The sequence below is a fragment of the Oncorhynchus nerka genome, linkage group LG2 (genome assembly GCF_034236695.1).
Source record: "Oncorhynchus nerka isolate Pitt River linkage group LG2, Oner_Uvic_2.0, whole genome shotgun sequence".
Classification (NCBI taxonomy): Eukaryota; Metazoa; Chordata; class Actinopteri; order Salmoniformes; family Salmonidae; genus Oncorhynchus; species Oncorhynchus nerka.
Genome location: NC_088397.1, coordinates 15,311,318 through 15,329,763, shown reverse-complemented (window position 1 = coordinate 15,329,763; position 18,446 = coordinate 15,311,318).

Here is an 18,446-nt window from a genome sequence, read left to right as displayed (position 1 = left end):
TCCCCCTACTTTGACATTTATTTGTACTTTACTAAAATGCATGTATGATGTAGTCCTAGTGAGTTATTGGATACATGAATGGTCAATCCATTAGTGTAACTATCTTCTAGTAAAATGTCATGATTACAGTAATCAGCTGCTTAACTTCCTTTTTGTTCTAAATCTGTGACTTCTGTGCAAATGGCCAATGAAATTGCAGTAAGGATCACAGGAACAAAATACTTGTATGACTCATGACCCAATCAGTTGAAGTAGAGCCTTTTAGTTATGAGAAAGCTCTTGCACAGTGGAAAATACCACACACCACAACACGCAAAAATAGCACCATGTAAATGGTGATTGTTTCCAGTATTCTAACAGTAGTTGTTTATGTGATGCTTGTGAAATAGTTTGTCTGGCAGAAGGTGGTCTGTTGCAATACACATCATAATGAATGGTTTCACGGGAACTATTACCCTGTCCTAACAAAGTTGTCTTTAACCAGAACACAATAAGATGTGTTTCCTGCGTAGAGTAAGTCATGCACAATGATTTAGCCATAGTTTTTGGACAATTAATGAAAAAAAAATGGAAAAAAAAACATGACGCCGACAGAGATGGTCGCCTCGCTTCAGGTCCTTAGGAAACTATGCAGTCATGTATTATTTTATGTATTATTTCTTACATTGTTAGCTCTGAAAATCTCAAGTCTTATTACATACAGCCGGGAAGAACTATTGGATATAAAAGCGACGTCAACTTACCAACATCACGACCAGGAATACAACTTTCCCGAAGCAGACTTGTCAGACTTAGAAGGCGAGCACACCATACACCGCTTCTGAGCATATTACTTGCTAATGCCCAATCTCTAGATAACAAGGTGGACAAAATTGGGGCACGAGTTGCCTTCCAGAGAGACATCAGAGATTGTAACATTCTCTTTTTCACTGAAACTTGGCTCACTCGGGATATATTGTCAGAGTCGGTACAGCCACCCGAGTTCTTCATGCATCACGCCGACAGAAACAAACAACTACCTGGCAAGAAGAAGGGCAGGGGTATATGCCTTATGATTAACCACTCATGGTGTGATCATAACAACATACGAGAACTTAAGTCCTTTTGTTCACCTGACCTAGAATTCCTAGAATATTACCCCCCCTCCCAAGCAAATACCTCGACGACCCTGAAAGAACTTCACTGGACTCTATGTAAACTGGAAACCATATATCCTGAGGATGCATTTATTGTAGCTGTGTCACGCCTTGGTCTTAGTATTTTGTGTTGTCTTTAATTATTTGTTCAGGCCAGGGTGTGACAGGGGTTTATTGTATTGTCGTATTGGGGTTTTTGTAGGCATTGGGAGTGTGAATGATTAGGGGTGGGTCTAGTTAGGCTTGGCTGCCTGAGGCGGTTCTCAATCAGAGTCAGGTGATTCTCGTTGTCTCGGATTGGGAACCGTATTTAGGTAGCCTGGGTTCACTGTTTATTTCGTGGGTGATTGTTCCTGTCTCTGTGTAGTGTTCACCAGATAGGCTGTTTGTTATCTTGTATCAGTTATTTCATGTATCGCGATCCTTCATTAAAGATCATGAGTAACCACCATGCTGCATTTCGGTCCTCTCTTTCGACAAATGAAGAACGCCGTTACAGAATCACCCACCACACACGGACCGAGTGGCGTGGTAACAGGCAGCGACAGCAGGAGCAGCAAAAGGAGGATGAATTGTTCGGAAAATGGACATGGGAAGACGTGTTGTAAGGCAAAGGTTGTTACACTTGGGAGGAGATACTGGCCGGAAGAGATCGCCTCCCATGGGAACAGGTGGAGGCACTTAGGAGAGCAGAGGCAGCAGGAGATAGGAGCCGACAATACGAGGGAACATGGTTGGCAAGGAAGCCCGAAAAGCAACCCCAAAAAATTATTGGGGGGGGGGCTTAATGGGAGTATGGCTATGTCAGGTAGGAGACCTGCGCAAACTCCCTGTGCTTACCGGTGGGCTAGAGAGACCGGGCAGACACCGTGTTATGCTATGGAGCGCAAGGTGTTTCCAGTGCGGGTGCATAGCCCGGTGCGGTTCATACCAGCCCTTCGTATTGGCCGGGCTAGAGTGGGCATCGAGGCAGGTAAGCTTGGGCAGGCTCGGTGCTCAAGAGCTCCAGTGCGCCTGCACGGTCCGGTCTATCCAGAGCCACCTCCACACACCAGTCCTCCGGTAGCAGCTCCCCGCACCAGGCTTCCTGTGCGTGTCCTCGATCCTGTAGCACCAGTTCCAGCACCACGCACCAGGCCTTCTGTGCGCCTCGCCTGTTCAACACAGCCAGAGCCTTCCTTCCCTCCTACGCTGTCGGAGTCTCCCGCCTGTTCAGCGCAGCCAGAGCCTGTCTCCTCTCCTGCGCTGTTGGAGTCTCCCGCCTGTTTAGCGCAGCCAGAGCCTTCCTCCTCTACAGCGCTGTCGGAGCCTCCCGCCTGTTCAGCGCAGCCAGAGCCTGTCTCCTCTCCTGTGCTGCCGGAGCCTCCCGCCTGTTCAGCGCAGCCAGCGCTTTCCTCCTCTCCTGCGCTGTCGGAGGTTCCCGCCTGTTCAGCGCTTCTAGAGCCTCCCTCCTCTACAGCGCTGCCGGAGCCTCCTGCCTGTTCGGAGCAGCCTGAGCTGCCAGTCTGCAGAGAGCTGTCAGTCTGCAAGGTGCTGTCAGTCTGCATGAAGCAGCCAGAGCTGTCAGTCTGCAAAGAGCTGCCAGTCTGCAAGGAGCTGCCAGTCTGCAAGGAGCTGTCAGTCTGCAAGGAGCTGCCAGTCTGCAGGGTGCTGTCAGCCTGCATGGAGCAGTCAGAGCTGTCAGTCTGCATGAAGCAGCCAGAGCTGTCAGTCTGCATAGAGCAGCCAGAGCTGTCAGTCTGCAAGGAGCTGCCAGTCTGTAAAGAGCTGCCAGTCTGCAAGGAGCTGTCAGTCTGCAAGGAGCTGCCAGTCTGCAGGGTGCTGTCAGCCTGCATGGAGCAGTCAGAGCTGTCAGTCTGCATAGAGCAGCTAGATCCGCCAGTCAGCCATGATCTTCTAGATCTGCCAGTCAACCAGATTCTTCCAGATCTGCCAGTCAACCAGTCTCTTCCAGATCTGCCAGTCAACCAGTCTCTTCCAGATCTGCCAGTCAACCAGTCTCTTCCAGATCTGCCAGTCAACCAGTCTCTTCCAGATCTGCTAGTCAACCAGAATCTTCCAGATCCGCCAGCCAGCCAGGATCTACCGGAGCCTACTACCTGCCTGAGCTTCATCTCATTACTGGGCTTCCTCTCATTACTGGGCTTCCTCTCAGTACTGGGCTTCCTCTCAGTACTGGGCTTCCCCTCAGTTCCGGGCTGCCCCTCAGTTCCGGGCTGCCCCTCAGTTCCGGGCTGCCCCTCAGTCCCGAGCTGCCCCTCAGTCCCGAGCTGCCCCTCAGTCCCGAGATGCCCCTCAGTCACGAGCTGCTCCTCAGTTCTGTGGGGTTCTGGGTGAGGACTATTAGGCCATGGTCGGCGGCGAGGGTGGATTATCCCAGGACGCGAAGGGGAGGAACTAGGACATTAAGGAAGTGGGGTCCACGTCCCGAGCCGGAGCCGCCACCATGGACAGACGCCCACCCGGACCCTCCCTATGGTTTTGAGGTGCGTCCGGGAGTCCGCACCTTAGGGAGGGGGTTCTGTCACGCCTTGGTCTTAGTATTTTGTGTTGTCTTTAATTATTTGTTCAGGCCAGGGTGTGACAGGGGTTTATTGTATTGTCGTATTGGGGTTTTTGTAGGCATTGGGGTTGTGAATGATTAGGGGTGTGTCTAGTTAGGCTTGGCTGCCTGAGGCGGTTCTCAATCAGAGTCAGATGATTCTCGTTGTCTCCGATTGGGAACCGTATTTAGGTAGCCTGGGTTCACTGTTTATTTCGTGGGTGATTGTTCCTGTCTCTGTGTAGTGTTCACCAGATAGGCTGTAATTAGGTTTCACGTTCCGTTTGTTATTTTGTATCAGTTATTTCATGTATCGCGATCCTTCATTAAAGATCATGAGTAACGACCACGCTGCATTTCGGTCCTCTCTTTCGACAAACGAAGAACGCCGTTACAAGCTGGGGATTTTAACAAAGCTAATCAGAGAACAAGGCTTCGTAAATTCTATCAGCATATCGAAAGCGCGACATGGGCTGGTAGCATTCTGGACCATTGCTACTCTAACTTCCGCAATGCATACAAAGCACTCCCCTGCCCTCCCTTCGGAAATCTGACCATGACTTAATTTTATTGCTCCCAGCATATAGACAGAAAATAAAACCGGAAACGCCCATGCTCAGGTCTATCCAAAGCTGGTCTGACCAATTGGATTACAAGCTTCAAGAGTGCTTCAATCATGTGAACTGGGATATGTTCCGGGTAACCTCAGGCAATAACATTGACGTATACGCTGACTCTGTGAGCGAGTTAATTAGCAACTGCATCGGTGATGTTGTACCCGCTGTGACTATTAAAACCTTCCCCAACCAGAAACCGTGAATTGATGGCAGCATTCGAGCAAAACTGAAAGCGCGAACCACTGCTTTTAATCATGGCAAGACGACTGGAAACATGACCGAATACAAACAGTGTAGCTATTCCCTACGCAAGGCAAGTAAAGCATCAGTATAGAGACAAAGTAGAGTCGCAATTCAACAGCTCAAACAAGAGACGCATGTGGCAGGGTCTACAGTCAATCACGGATTACAAAAAGAAAACCATCCCTATCTCGGACATCGACGTCTTGCTCCCAGACAAATTAAACAACTTCTTTGCTCACTTTGAGGAAAATACAGTGCCACTGACACGGCCCGCTACCAAAACCTGCGGGTTCTTCTTCACCGTGGCCAATGTGAGTAAAACATTTAAACGTGTTAACCCTCGCAAGGCTGCCGGCCCAGATGGCATCCCTAGACGCGTCCTCAGAGCATGTGCAGACCAGCTGGCTGGTGTGTTTACGGACATATTCAATCAATCCCTATCCCAGTCTGCTGTGCCTACATGCTTCAAGATGGCCACCATTGTTCCTGTTCCCAAGAAAGCTAAGGTAACTGAACTAAATGACTACCACTCACTTCTGTCATCATGAAGTGCTTTGAGAGACTAGTGAAGAATCATATCACCTCCAACCTACCTGATACCCTAGACCCACTCCAATTTGCTTACCGCCCCAATAGATCCACAGACGACGCAATCGTCATCACACTGCACACTGCCCTATCCCATCTGGACAAGAGGAATACCTATGTAAGAATGCTGTTCATTGACTACAGCTCAGCATTTAACACCATAATACCCTCCAAACTCATCATTGAGCTTGAGAACCTGGGTCTCGACCCGGCCCTGTGAAAATGGGTCCTGGACTTTCTGATGGGCCTCCCCCAGGTGGTGAGGGTAGGAAACAACATCTCCACTCCGCTGATCCTCAACACTGTGGCCCCACAAGGTTGCGTTCTCAGCCCTCTCCTGTACTCCCTGTTCACCCATGACTGCGTGGCCGTGCACGCCTCCAACTCAATTATCAAGTTTGCAGAGGACACTAGTGTGGTAGGCTTGATTACCAACAAGGACAACAACCATCCGAGCCACTGCCTGTTCACCCGTTATCATCCAGAAGTTGAGGTCAGTAAAGGTTCATCAACACTGGGACCGAGAGACTGAAAAACACCTTCTATCTCAAGGCCATCAGAATGTTAAACAGACATCACTAACATAGAGAGGCTGCTGCCAACATACAGACTCAAATCTTCACTAGTTACTTTAAATAACGCCACTTTAATAATGTCTACATATCCTACATTACTCATCTCATATGTATAGTTGAAGTCAGACGTTTACATACACCGTAGCCAAATACATTTAAACTCAGTTTTTCACAATTCCTGACATGTAATCCTAGTAAGAATTCCCTGTCTTACGTCAGTTAGGATCACCACTTTATTTGACAAATGTGAAATGTCAGAATAATAGCAGAGAGAATGATTTATTTCAGCTTTTATTTCTTTCATCACATTCCCAGTGGGTCAGAAGTTTACATATACGCTCAATTAGTATTTGGTAGCATTGCCTTTAAATTGTTTAACTTGGGTCAAACATTTCGGGTAGGCTTCCACAAGATTCCCACAATAAGTTGGGTGAATTTTGGCCCATTCCTCCTGACAGAGCTGGTGTAACTGAGTCCGGTTTGTAGGCCTCCTTGCTCACACGCTTTTTCAGTTCTGCCCACAAATTTTCTATAGGATTTGAGGTTAAGACTTTGTGATGGCTACTCCAATACCTTGACGCTGTTGTCCTTAAGCCATTTTGCCACAACTTTGGAAGTATGCTTGGGGTCATTGTCCATTTGGAAGAAATATTTGAGACCAAGCTTTAACCTCCTGACTGATGTCTTGAGATGTTGCTTCAATATATCCACATCATTTTCCTACCTCATGATACCACCTATTTTGTGAATTGCACCAGTCCCTCCTGCAGCAAAGCACCCCCACAACAGGATACTGCCACCCCCGTGCGGTTGGGATGGTGTTCTTCAGCTTGCAAGCTCCCCCTTTTTCCTCCAAACATAACGATGGTCATTATGACCAAACAGTTCTATTTTTGTTTCATCAGACCAGAGGACATTTCTCCAAAACGTACTATCTTTGTCCCAATGTGCAGTTGCAAACTGTAGTCTGGCTTTTTTTATGGCGGTTTAAGGAGCACTGGCTTCTTCCTTGCTGAGCGGCCTTTCAGGTTATGTTGATATAGGACTCATTTTACTATGGATATAGATCATTTTGTACCGGTTTCCTCCAGCATCTTCACAGGGTCCTTTGCTGTTGTTCTGGGATTTATTAGCACTTTTCGCACCAAAGTATGTTAATCTCTTGGAGACAGAACGCATCTCCTTCCTGAGCGGTATGACGGCTGTGTGGTCCCATGGTGTTCATACTACCGTACTATTGTTTGTACAGATGAACGTGGTACCTTCAAGCCAAACTTGTGGTCTACAATTTTTTTTCTGAGGTCTTGGCAGATTCTTTTTGATTTTCCCATGGTGTCAAGCATTGAGGCACTGAGTTTGAAGGTAGGCCTTGAAATATATCCACAGGTACACCTCCAATTGACTCAAATGATGTCAATTAGCCTATCAGAAGCTTCTAAAGCCTTGACATCATTTTCTGGAATTTTCCAAGCCACAGTCAACTTAGTGTATGTAAACGTCTGACCCACTGGATTTGTGATTCAGTGAATTATAAGTTAAACAATCTGTCTGTAAACAATTGTTGGAAAAACGACTTGTGTCATGGACAAAGTAGATGTTCTTACCGACTTGCCAAAACGATAGTTTGTTAAAAATACATTTGTGGAGTGGTTGAAAATGTTGTTTTAATGACTCCAACCTAAGTGTATGTAAACCTCTGACTTCAACTGTATATACTGTACTCTATACCATTTACTACAGCACGGCCATCACTCATCAACATATTTACATGTACATATTCTTATTCATCCCTTTACATTTGTGTGTATAAGGTAGTTGTTGTGAATTTGTCAGATTACTTGTTAAATATTACTGCACTGTCGGAACTAGAAGCACAAGCATTTTGCTACACTCGCATTAACATCTGCTAACCATGTGTATGTGACCAATACAATTTGATTTGATTTGATATTAACTAAACTCCTCAAATGGTCTGTCCTTGATGACACTTCAGTTACCCAGTGTTATGGCAGGGTAAGGTGTGACACTGCCTGGTGTTATGAGTCTACATAGTCTTGAAAACTGACCCTAGGCAACACAGTGACTAAGGTCTGGTTTCAATGATGGACTCTTTTGGCATAGAGGAACTATATTTGGTGCATGTGACAAATACAATTTGAATTGACTTGGGTCTACATATCAGGGAAATGGCTCCATCTACAGGGACTCTACAGGGCTTCTAAATACCCCATGTGACATCCTCCTCTCAGGCCCTCATACACGGTCTTAGAGTAGGAGTGCTGACCTAGGATCAGGTCCCCCCTGTCCATGTGATCCTGTCCATTATGATCTAAAGCTTACAACTAATCCTAGATCAGCACCCCTACTGAGAACTTTATGAATATGGGCCCAGCTAGGGCCCTTGTACCAGTCCAGAGACTGACTGTTACTCCACAACAAATACATTAATAGGCTTACATTACTATGTAACAACATTTTATTTATAGAGAACATTTCTTACAAAAATGCAGTTCAAAGTGCTTAAAAACAATGCTTTAAAAATGGAGTGCTTTGCTGTTTAGTGAATATAATCATGCAATGTAAACTCAGAGAAAAAGAAACGTCCCTATTTCAGGACCCTGTCTTTCAAAGATAATTCGTAAAAATCCAAATAACTTCACTGTAAAGGGGTTAAACACTGTTTCCCATGCTTGTTCAAGGACCTGTTGGATCGGAGGGTGAGGGCTAGGGCCATTCCCCGCAGAAATGTCCGGGAACTTGCAGGTGCCTTGGTGGAAGATTGGGGTAACATCTCACAGCAAGAATGGGCAAATCTGGTGCAGTCCATGAGGAGGAGATGCACTGCAGTACTTAATGCAGTTGGTGGCCACACCAGATACTGACTGTTACTTTTGATTTTGACCCCCCCTTTGTTCAGGGACACATTATTCAATTTCTGTTAGTCACATGTCTATAGAACTTCTTCAGTTTATGTCTCACTTGTTGAATCTTATGTTCATACAAATATTTACACATGTTAAGTTTGCTGAAAATAAAAGCAGTTGAGAGTGAGAAGACATTTTTTTCTATATCATACATACAGGTAATTGTAGTTAAACAATATTCCTTTAATATAAGTGATAAGGGTACAATATGACACAATATACTATTCAAAATAATATTTTGGTTATCCAGCAAGAGAGTTCTCTCTTGGTTTATTAACATTCTTGAAAGGCTGTCACCCCTACAGAACCCAGACATTCTGTTTCTTCTAGAACGTCTTCTAATCAAATCAAATCAAATGTATTTATAAAGCCCTTCGTACATCAGCTGATATCTCAAAGTGCTGTACAGAAACCCAGCCTAAAACCCCAAACAGCAAACAACGCAGGTGTAAAAGCACGGTGGCTAGGAAAAACTCCCTAGAAAGACCAAAACCCAGGAAGAAACCTAGAGAGGAACCAGGCTATGTGGGGTGGCCAGTCCTCTTCTGGCTGTGCCGGGTAGAGATTATAACAGAACATGACCAAGATGTTCAAATGTTCATAAATGACCAGCATGGTCAAATAATAATAAGGCAGAACAGTTGAAACTGGAGCAGCAGCACAGTCAGGTGGACTGGGGACAGCAAGGAGTCATCATGTCAGGTAGTCCTGGGGCACGGTCCTAGGGCTCAGGTCCTCCGAGAGAGAGAAAGAAAGAGAGAATTAGAGAGAGCATATGTGGGGTGGCCAGTCCTCTTCTGGCTGTGCCGGGTGGAGATTATAACAGAACGTGGCCAAGATGTTCAAATGTTCATAAATGACCAGCATGGTTGAATAATAGTAAGGCAGAACAGTTGAAATTGGAGCAGCAGCATGGCCAGGTGGACTGGGGACAGCAAGGAGTCATCATGTCAGGTAGTCCTGGGACATGGTCCTAGGGCCCAGACCAGTTGAAACTGGAGCAGCAGCATGGCCAGGTGGACTGGGGACAGCAAGGAGTCATCATGTCAGGTAGTCCTGGGGCATGGTCCTAGGGCTCAGGTCCTCCGAGAGAGAGAAAGAAAGAGAGAAGGAGAGAATTAGAGAACGCACACTTAGATTCACACAGGACACCGAATAGGACAGGAGAAGTACTCCAGATATAACAAACTGACCCTAGCCCCCGACACATAAACTACTGCAGCATAAATACTGGAGGCTGAGACAGGAGGGGTCAGGAGACACTGTGGCCCCATCCGAGGACACCCCCGGACAGGGCCAAACAGGAAGGATATAACCCCACCCACTTTGCCAAAGCACAGCCCCCACACCACTAGAGGGATATCTTCAACCACCAACTTACCATCCTGAGACAAGGCCGAGTATAGCCCACAAAGATCTCCGCCACGGCACAACCCAAGGGGGGGGGGGGCCAACCCAGACAGGCTGATCACAACAGTGAATCAACCCACCCAGGTGACGCACCCCCCCCAGGGACGGCATGAGAGAGCCCCAGTAAGCCAGTGACTCAGCCCCCGTAACAGGGTAGAGGCAGAGAATCCCAGTGGAAAGAGGGGAACCGGCCAGGCAGAGACAGCAAGGGCGATTCGTTGCTCCAGAGCCTTTCCGTTCACCTTCCCACTCCTGGGCCAGACTACACTCAATCATATGACCCACTGAAGAGATGAGTCTTCAGTAAAGACTTAAAGGTTGAGACCGAGTTTGCGTCTCTGACATGGGTAGGCAGACCATTCCATAAAAATGGAGCTCTATAGGAGAAAGCCCTGCCTCCAGCTGTTTGCTGAGAAATTCTAGGGACAATTAGGAGGCCTGCGTCTTGTGACCGTAGCGTACGTGTAGGTATGTACGGCAGGACCAAATCAGAGAGATAGGTAGGAGCAAGCCCATGTAATGCTTTGTAGGTTAGCAGTAAAACCTTGAAATCAGCCCTTGCTTTGACAGGAAGCCAGTGTAGAGAGGCTAGCACTGGAGTAATATGATCAAATTTTTTGGTTCTAGTCAGGATTCTAGCAGCCGTATTTAGCACTAACTGAAGTTTATTTAGTGCTTTATCCGGGGTAGCCGGAAAATAGAGCATTGCAGTAGTCTAACCTAGAAGTGACAAAAGCATGGATTAATTTTTCTGCATCATTTTTGGACAGAAAGTTTCTGATTTTTGCAATGTTACGTAGATGGAAAAAGCTGTCCTCGAAATGGTCTTGATATGTTCTTCAAAAGAGAGATCAGGGTCCAGAGTAACGCCGAGGTCCTTCACAGTTTTATTTGAGACGACTGTACAACCATTAAGATTAATTGTCAGATTCAACAGAAGATCTCTTTGTTTCTTGGGACCTAGAACAAGCATCTCTGTTTTGTCCGAGTTTAATAGTAGAAAGTTTGCAGCCATCCACTTCCTTATGTCTGAAACACATGCTTCTAGCGAGGGCAATTTTGGGGCTTCACCATGTTTCATTGAAATGTACAGCTGTGTGTCATCCGCATAGCAGTGAAAGTTTACATTATGTTTTCGAATAACATCCCCAAGAGGTAAAATATATAGTGAAAACAATAGTGGTCCTAAAACAGAACCTTGAGGAACACCGAAATTTACAGTTGATTTGTCAGAGGACAAACCATTCACAGAGACAAACTGATATCTTTCCGACAGATAAGATCTAAACCAGGCCAGAACATGTCCGTGTAGACCAATTTGGGTTTCCAATCTCTCCAAAAGAATGTGGTGATCGATGGTATCAAAAGCAGCACTAAGGTCTAGGAGCACGAGGACAGATGCAGAGCCTCGGTCCGATGCCATTAAAATGTCATTTACCACCTTCACAAGTGCCGTCTCAGTGCTATGATGGGGTCTAAAACCAGACTGAAGCATTTCGTATACATTGTTTGTCTTCAGGAAGGCAGTGAGTTGCTGAGCAACAGCCTTCTCTAAAATGTTTGAGAGGAATGGAAGATTCGATATAGGCCGATAGTTTTTTATATTTTCTGGGTCAAGGTTTGGCTTTTTCAAGAGAGGCTTTATTACTGCCACTTTTAGTGAGTTTGGTACACATCCAGTGGATAGAGAGCCGTTTATTATGTTCAACATAGGAGGGCCAAGCACAGGAAGCAGCTCTTTCAGTAGTTTAGTTGGAATAGGGTCCAGTATGCAGCTTGAAGGTTTAGAGGCCATGATTATTTTCATCATTGTGTCAAGAGATATAGTACTAAAAGACTTGAGCGTCTCTCTTGATCCTAGGTCCTGGCAGAGTTGTGCAGACTCAGGACAACTGAGGTTTGGAGGAATACGCAGGTTTAAAGAAGAGTCCGTAATTTGCTTTCCAATAATCATAATCTTTTCCTCAAAGAAGTTCATGAATTTATCACTGCTAAAGTGAAAGTCATCCTCTCTTGGGGAATGCTGCTTTTTAGTTAGCTTTGCGACAGTATCAAAAAGGAATTTCGGATTGTTCTTATTTTCCTCAATTAAGTTAGAAAAATAGGATGATCGAGCAGCAGTAAGGGCTCTTCGGTACTGCACGGTACCGTCCTTCCAAGCTAGTCGGAAGACTTCCAGTTTGGTGTGGCGCCATTTCCGTTCCAATTTTCTGGAAGCTTGCTTCAGAGCTCGGGTATTTTCTGTGTACCAGGGAGCTAGTTTCTTATGAGAATTTTTTTTAGTTTTTAGGGGTGCAACTGCATCTAGGGTATTGCGCAAGGTTAAATTGAGATCCTCAGTTAGGTGGTTAACGGATTTTTGTCCTCTGGCGTCCTTGGGTAGGCAGAGGGAGTCTGGAAGGGCATCAAGGAATCTTTGTGTTGTCTGTGAATTTATAGCACGACTTTTGATGTTCCTTGGTTGGGGTCTGAGCAGATTATTTGTTGCAATTGCAAACATAATAAAATATGGTTCTAGAACCACCTGGTTCTGTTCTAGGTCCTCAAACTGAGCCAGGAGTTCCTTGTGGACGATGGGGATGGTTTTGTAGCTGAACAACGGTGGAGGATCGACATTCACTGGTTTTAGTTTGATCTTCAGGATGTCTTTAACAGGGGAGTTCTTCTTCTGATGCTTGGTAGTGTTTGAATTTGGTCATCAGGTCCTGTTGTGACCGGTAGCTGTCGTGGTTGATAAGGAAAGCAAAGGTCCTGTTGCATGATCCTTGACAGGACCTCAGTTTGATGTCAATGTCGACCTAGGGTACAGAGACACAGAGTAAACAGAGGCTATTCCCTACATAGTCCACTAGTTTTGACGAGGGCCACCTATGCACATCATTTTGGACGCAGCCAGAAGTTATTGTCTGAAACACAGAGATGCAGAAAATACATCCAAAATGCCACCCTATTCACTAAATAGTGCACTGCTTTTGACCAGGGACCTAAAAACCAGTAGGTTGCTAAACTGAGCAACAGCACTGTAAAAAAACAGTGACTAACCCAGGGGATGTGTCTGAAATGTTGATCTGGCCATAGCCTACTGTATATGTAATCATTTCTGTAATTGACAGATGATAGACGGATCGCATGATAGCGCACTCGTAATTGGAAAAATGTATGTTTTAAAATGCTTAAATAGAGGTTGGCAATACCTAGGTTAATAATCTCCCTGCACCTTAATATAAACCAAGGAAGCAGCAGATCAGGATCAGTGTGTGTGTTTTCAATATGCAGAGGGACAAATTATTTTTTCCTACCCTCTCCGATTGTTAAGTATTATGCACATTGATAGCCTGCTATCAAACATCCATGGCAGCTGATTTATAATACTGTAGTAGCAGCAGACAGTACAGATGTAGGTTCTTAATTTGATCACGCTTTTGTTGCTAAAGTTTGTAATTTCCACTTTAAAATGTCAGACTTGATTTGCCCTGAAGAAAAATGTATCAAGCCCTACAAAAATGTCCATTAGCTATAATCCACATAATAATTCACATTTCCTGTTGCTTCAAGATTTTTTTCCTGCTGTAGCAAACTGAATCAAATTAAGATCCTACATCTGTATCTAAATCAGGAATGTTCAATGTCTTTCCTGGAGTGAAGAACCACTACTAATTCAGACCTGGGACACTAGGTGAGTGCAATTAACAGCTCTCCTCTAAATGGTTGGACTATTGGAGCAAAACATGGGCAGAGAAGAGACCGGTGAGCATCAAGCAAACAGAGTGTAGTAGCTACCCAAGTGGGCATCGTCCAAAACCCGGGACATGTTTTCACTGAGCCGTAAGCAAGCATGACTAGGTCTTCAGGTGGTATTACATGTTTCATACCCCTTACCCATTTCAGATATAAAGAAAAGACAGAATAAAGAAGATGGTGGGGTAAAGAACACAGGGTTTATTTGTATATTAAATGAAATGGCTCTTTATTCCCTGTATAGTGCACTTTTGTTGTAGTGCGCCCCTATTGGCTCTGGTCAGAAGTAGTGCACCATCTAGGGAATAAGGATTTTGGACAGAGAGAGACATCAATGTAGTCAACAGATAGTATTTGACAAAAGCTTACAGTTTAACTCTGAAGTAAACACTAAAGGGCCTTGACTGGTGGGATGAGGTTGGGCAAGATCATGTTTAGTCAAAGTTTGGTGTTGCAATGTTTTTACTCCCCAGTTTTTAAAATTTTTTAAAGAAATGTTTTGTTACATTTTATTTAACTTCTTATGGCTGCAGGGGCAGTATTGAGTAGCTTGGATGAAAGGTGCCCAGAGGAGCCCAGAGTAAACGGCCTGCTCCTCAGTCCCAGTTGCTAATATATGCATATTATTTTTAGTATTGGATAGAGAACACTCTGTACTTTCTAAAACTGTTTGAATGATGTCTGTGAGTATAACAGAACTCATATGGCAGGCAAAAACCTGAGAAGAAATCCAAACAGGAAGTGGGAAATCTGAGGTTGGTCGATTTTCAACCCAGCCCCCATTGAAAACACAGTGGGATATTGGTTGTTGCACTTCCTAAGGCTTCCACTAAGATGTCAACCGTCTTTAGAAACTTGAATGAGGCTTCTACTGTGATATGGGGCCGGATGGGAGCTGTTTGAGGCAGTGGTTTGGCAGAGAGCCAGGTCCTGGTCACGCGCATTTCACATGATATAGCGACCTGCGTTCCATGGCTTTTCTACAGACAATGGAATTCTCCGGTTGGAACGTTATTGAAGATGTATCATAAAAACATCGTAAAGATTGATTCTATACTTAGTTTGACAAGTTTTAAGGTTGCAGTGACACATCCATAACCTGAGCGAATACCAGATTGCATACCTGAGAGAATATTATAGACATCAAGAAAGCCAATCAGTTGATTATTGACAAGTTTAACACTTTTGATAAACAGGGCAAAATAGAAGAAAAAAATATTGGCCTATAACAGGATCAGCTTGATCTCCCCTTTAAATAAAGGACGCACCGTGGCTGCCTTCCAAGCTATGGGAACCTCCCCAGAGAGGAGAGACAGGTTTAAAAGGTCAGAGCAATGGGAACCTCCCCAGAGAGGAGACACAGGTTAAAAAGGTCAGAGCAATGGGAACCTCCCCAGAGAGGAGACACAGGTTAAAAAGGTCAGAGCAATGGGAACCTCCCCAGAGAGGAGACACAGGTTAAAAAGTCAGAGCAATGGGAACCTCCCCAGAGAGGAGACACAGGTTAAAAAGGTCAGAGCAATGGGAACCTCCCCAGAGAGGAGACACAGGTTAAAAAGGTCAGAGCAATGGGAACCTCCCCAGAGAGGAGACACAGGTTAAAAAGGTCAGAGCAATGGGAACCTCCCCAGAGAGGAGACACAGGTTAAAAAGGTCAGAGCAATGGGAACCTCCCCAGAAAGGAGACACAGGTTAAAAATGTCAGAGCAATGGGAACCTCCCCAGAGAGGAGACAAAGGTTAAAAAGATCAGAGCCATGGGAACCTCCCCAGAGAGGAGAGACAGGTTAAAAAGGTCAGAGATAGGCTTGGCGGTGATAGGTGCAGCAACCTTAAAAGAAGAAAGGGTCTAAACCATCTGACCCAGCTGTTTTTTGGGAGTCAAGTTGAATTAAGGAGCTCCTTTAGCACCTCAGACTAAGTGACAACTTTGCAGGGAGAAAGTTTGTAGCGGGGCAAGGGAAAAGAGCATCGGGGATAGTCGCATTAGAAGGGCTGGGAGATGAGGAAATGTTGGACGGGCAAGGAGGCATGGCAGAGTCAAATAGGAATCCTGACTTAATGAAGAGGTGATTAAAGAGCTCAGCCATGTGCTCCTTGTCAGTAACAACCACATCATCAACATTAAGGGACATGGGCAGATGTGAGGAGGAGGGTTTATCCTCCAGGTCTTTAACCATTTTCCAGAACTTATTGGGGTTAGAGTGACAGAGAGAGAACTGCTACTTAAAGTAAATCACTTTGGCCATCTGGATAGCCTGACTATCCCAGGCCTCTGCATTTGGGTGGGTGGAGTGAAACTCTCCTGCCATTTTTAGGCTCAAGAGTTTTCACACTTCAGTGCTAATTTCAGTCAGCTTCTTTCCTAGCAGCTTGACAGTCCCATTCTATTAAGCTTCATATAACAAAATGACCTAGAGATTATTGTTCTTACATTTTTGGTTTCACAAATAGGTCCAGACTGAACACTGCTGACTCAGTTTTGTGCTGGATGGTATTTCCATGTTCTGCCGTGTTTCCTCTGCAGGTCTTGGTCTGTTAGAAGTTCCCTTATTGATAATCCTTGGTAGCAATAGTCCATTCAGGTAATTTTGTCCAAAATCAAGGTTCTAGGTTTGGAATTGTGACTTGGAAGTCCCTGTGAAAAAAGTTTATCCACGTTTATCCAACTGTAAATCCATCTTTTTGCAGAAGAACTCAGGAGCCCATGCTCTCTGTGTCTGCTTGCTCACTCACTCTTATTCTGAAACTCAGAAAACATCTATTACAATAAATGCAAGGGCTGTGTGCCAATTGGCTTGGATTTCCACTATCCTCCTCACCTCACTCCTTTCCAAGTATCCTTTGCTTCTCTCCTTTCCTCAGCTCAGCTCTTTTCCTCATCCCAGCTCTTTTCCTCATCCCCTTTCCTTCATGAACACTGAAAGGAGTTGATGATTGAATGTGATATGATGAAAACTAATGCCTTTATCTGAACTTTCCCAGTCACAGATTGAGCCTTGTCCTGGACACAAAAGGATGCTCAATGGAGAATCTCCATTGAAAGTGTTTAGTCCAGGATTACACTTAATCTGTGTCCAAGAAACAAACTGGCCCGCAACCAAATCTCATTTAGGTCCCCAAAAAACATAGGGCTGGCCCTGATGATTGATCTGACTTAGACCTTTAGCACCCATAAAAATATACAAGAAAGTGCTTTGTCTGTACAGCAGCAAAGAGTGCTCTAACAGACCACTGCTACACAAGCAGGAAACCAACCTAATCAACAACACACATTTGAGACAATGCTGAGAGTTGTGGGACATCTGTTGTGGAAGACAATTATTTTGTTACTACATGTATTTAATAACTTAAGAAACAAATCAAATGTGTAATGTAATGTATGACCTGATCTGTTTCTAGGTCTCTTTATATGCTGTCGGGGAGCTGATTGCTTGACAGAGACACTGGTGGAACTTGGACAGAATACAATCATAAACTGTGCATACTGGTACATTCAGCACCAACCACAGCCTCCATTGTTCATACAGAATGTAACAGTAGATGATTGTGGCGTGTTCTACTGTGCAAAAAAATAAGAGGGTAGATTGATATTCAGCAATGGTACCAGACTCATGACCGCTGGTAAGTGCACATTTTAGTCAATGATGAATTCCTTTCAATATAACATACATCTTTATTGAAATACATCCAATGTTGAGTATGTAGACTCAAGCGTATGTTGTCCCAATGCTGCATGTGTGATGCACTGTACACCAACTTAATGTACTTGAATTGTAAAGTGGCATTGTGTGGATATCACTACATGCACATTTAATATAGTGATTTTCCCACATGCATTATTGCACAGATGTTTATGCTGACTATCCCAATCAGACAAACCAGACATCCAGCTATCCAAACCAGACATCCAGCTACAGGTCATCATGGGAGAACTGTCTTCTGTTCATTTACAGTGTTCTGAATGTTATTCTGGTGGTTATGATCCTGGGTGAGTAAATGGATATACGAGATTAAATATTTTTACCTTTTTTGTCGTTTACAGATAATTTACATATTGCTTTTGTTTATCAACTTGATATGGACTTTTCCCATTTTGTTGGTTTAAATTTCAGTGCTAATCTTGACCTTGCCATGTCAGAACAGGAACTCTCCTTCAAAACTAACACCAAGACGCCGAATAGACCAGAGGTAAGTCACTTTTTGTAAAGACCCTAAACAGTTGCATCAGTCTCAGCTAATTTGGACCAATAATTTAGCTTAAAGCTGCAATATGTACTTTTAGGGCTACCCAACAAAATTCACATAGAAATGTGAGTTATAGATCTGTCATTCTCATTAAAAGCAAGTCTAAGAAGCATTACATCTGTTTTGTGTGTGCCATTTCTATGCATCCCATTCTTAAATTTAGTTTTTGGGTCTTTTACTTTCAGTTTTGTACAGCAGCTTCAAACAGCTGAAAATACAATATTTTTGTTTATGGAAAATATATTTCACAGCGGTTTAGATGGTACAATGATTATCAACACTATGCTTGTTTTGTCACAGAAACTGAAATTAGGTGAACTATTCGTATTTTAGCAATCATAGTGCAACTTTAACAGTATAACGTGCTGAAAAGCATACCGATATATCATAACTGAAGTTTAAAATAACCAAAAAAATTGTCGCTGC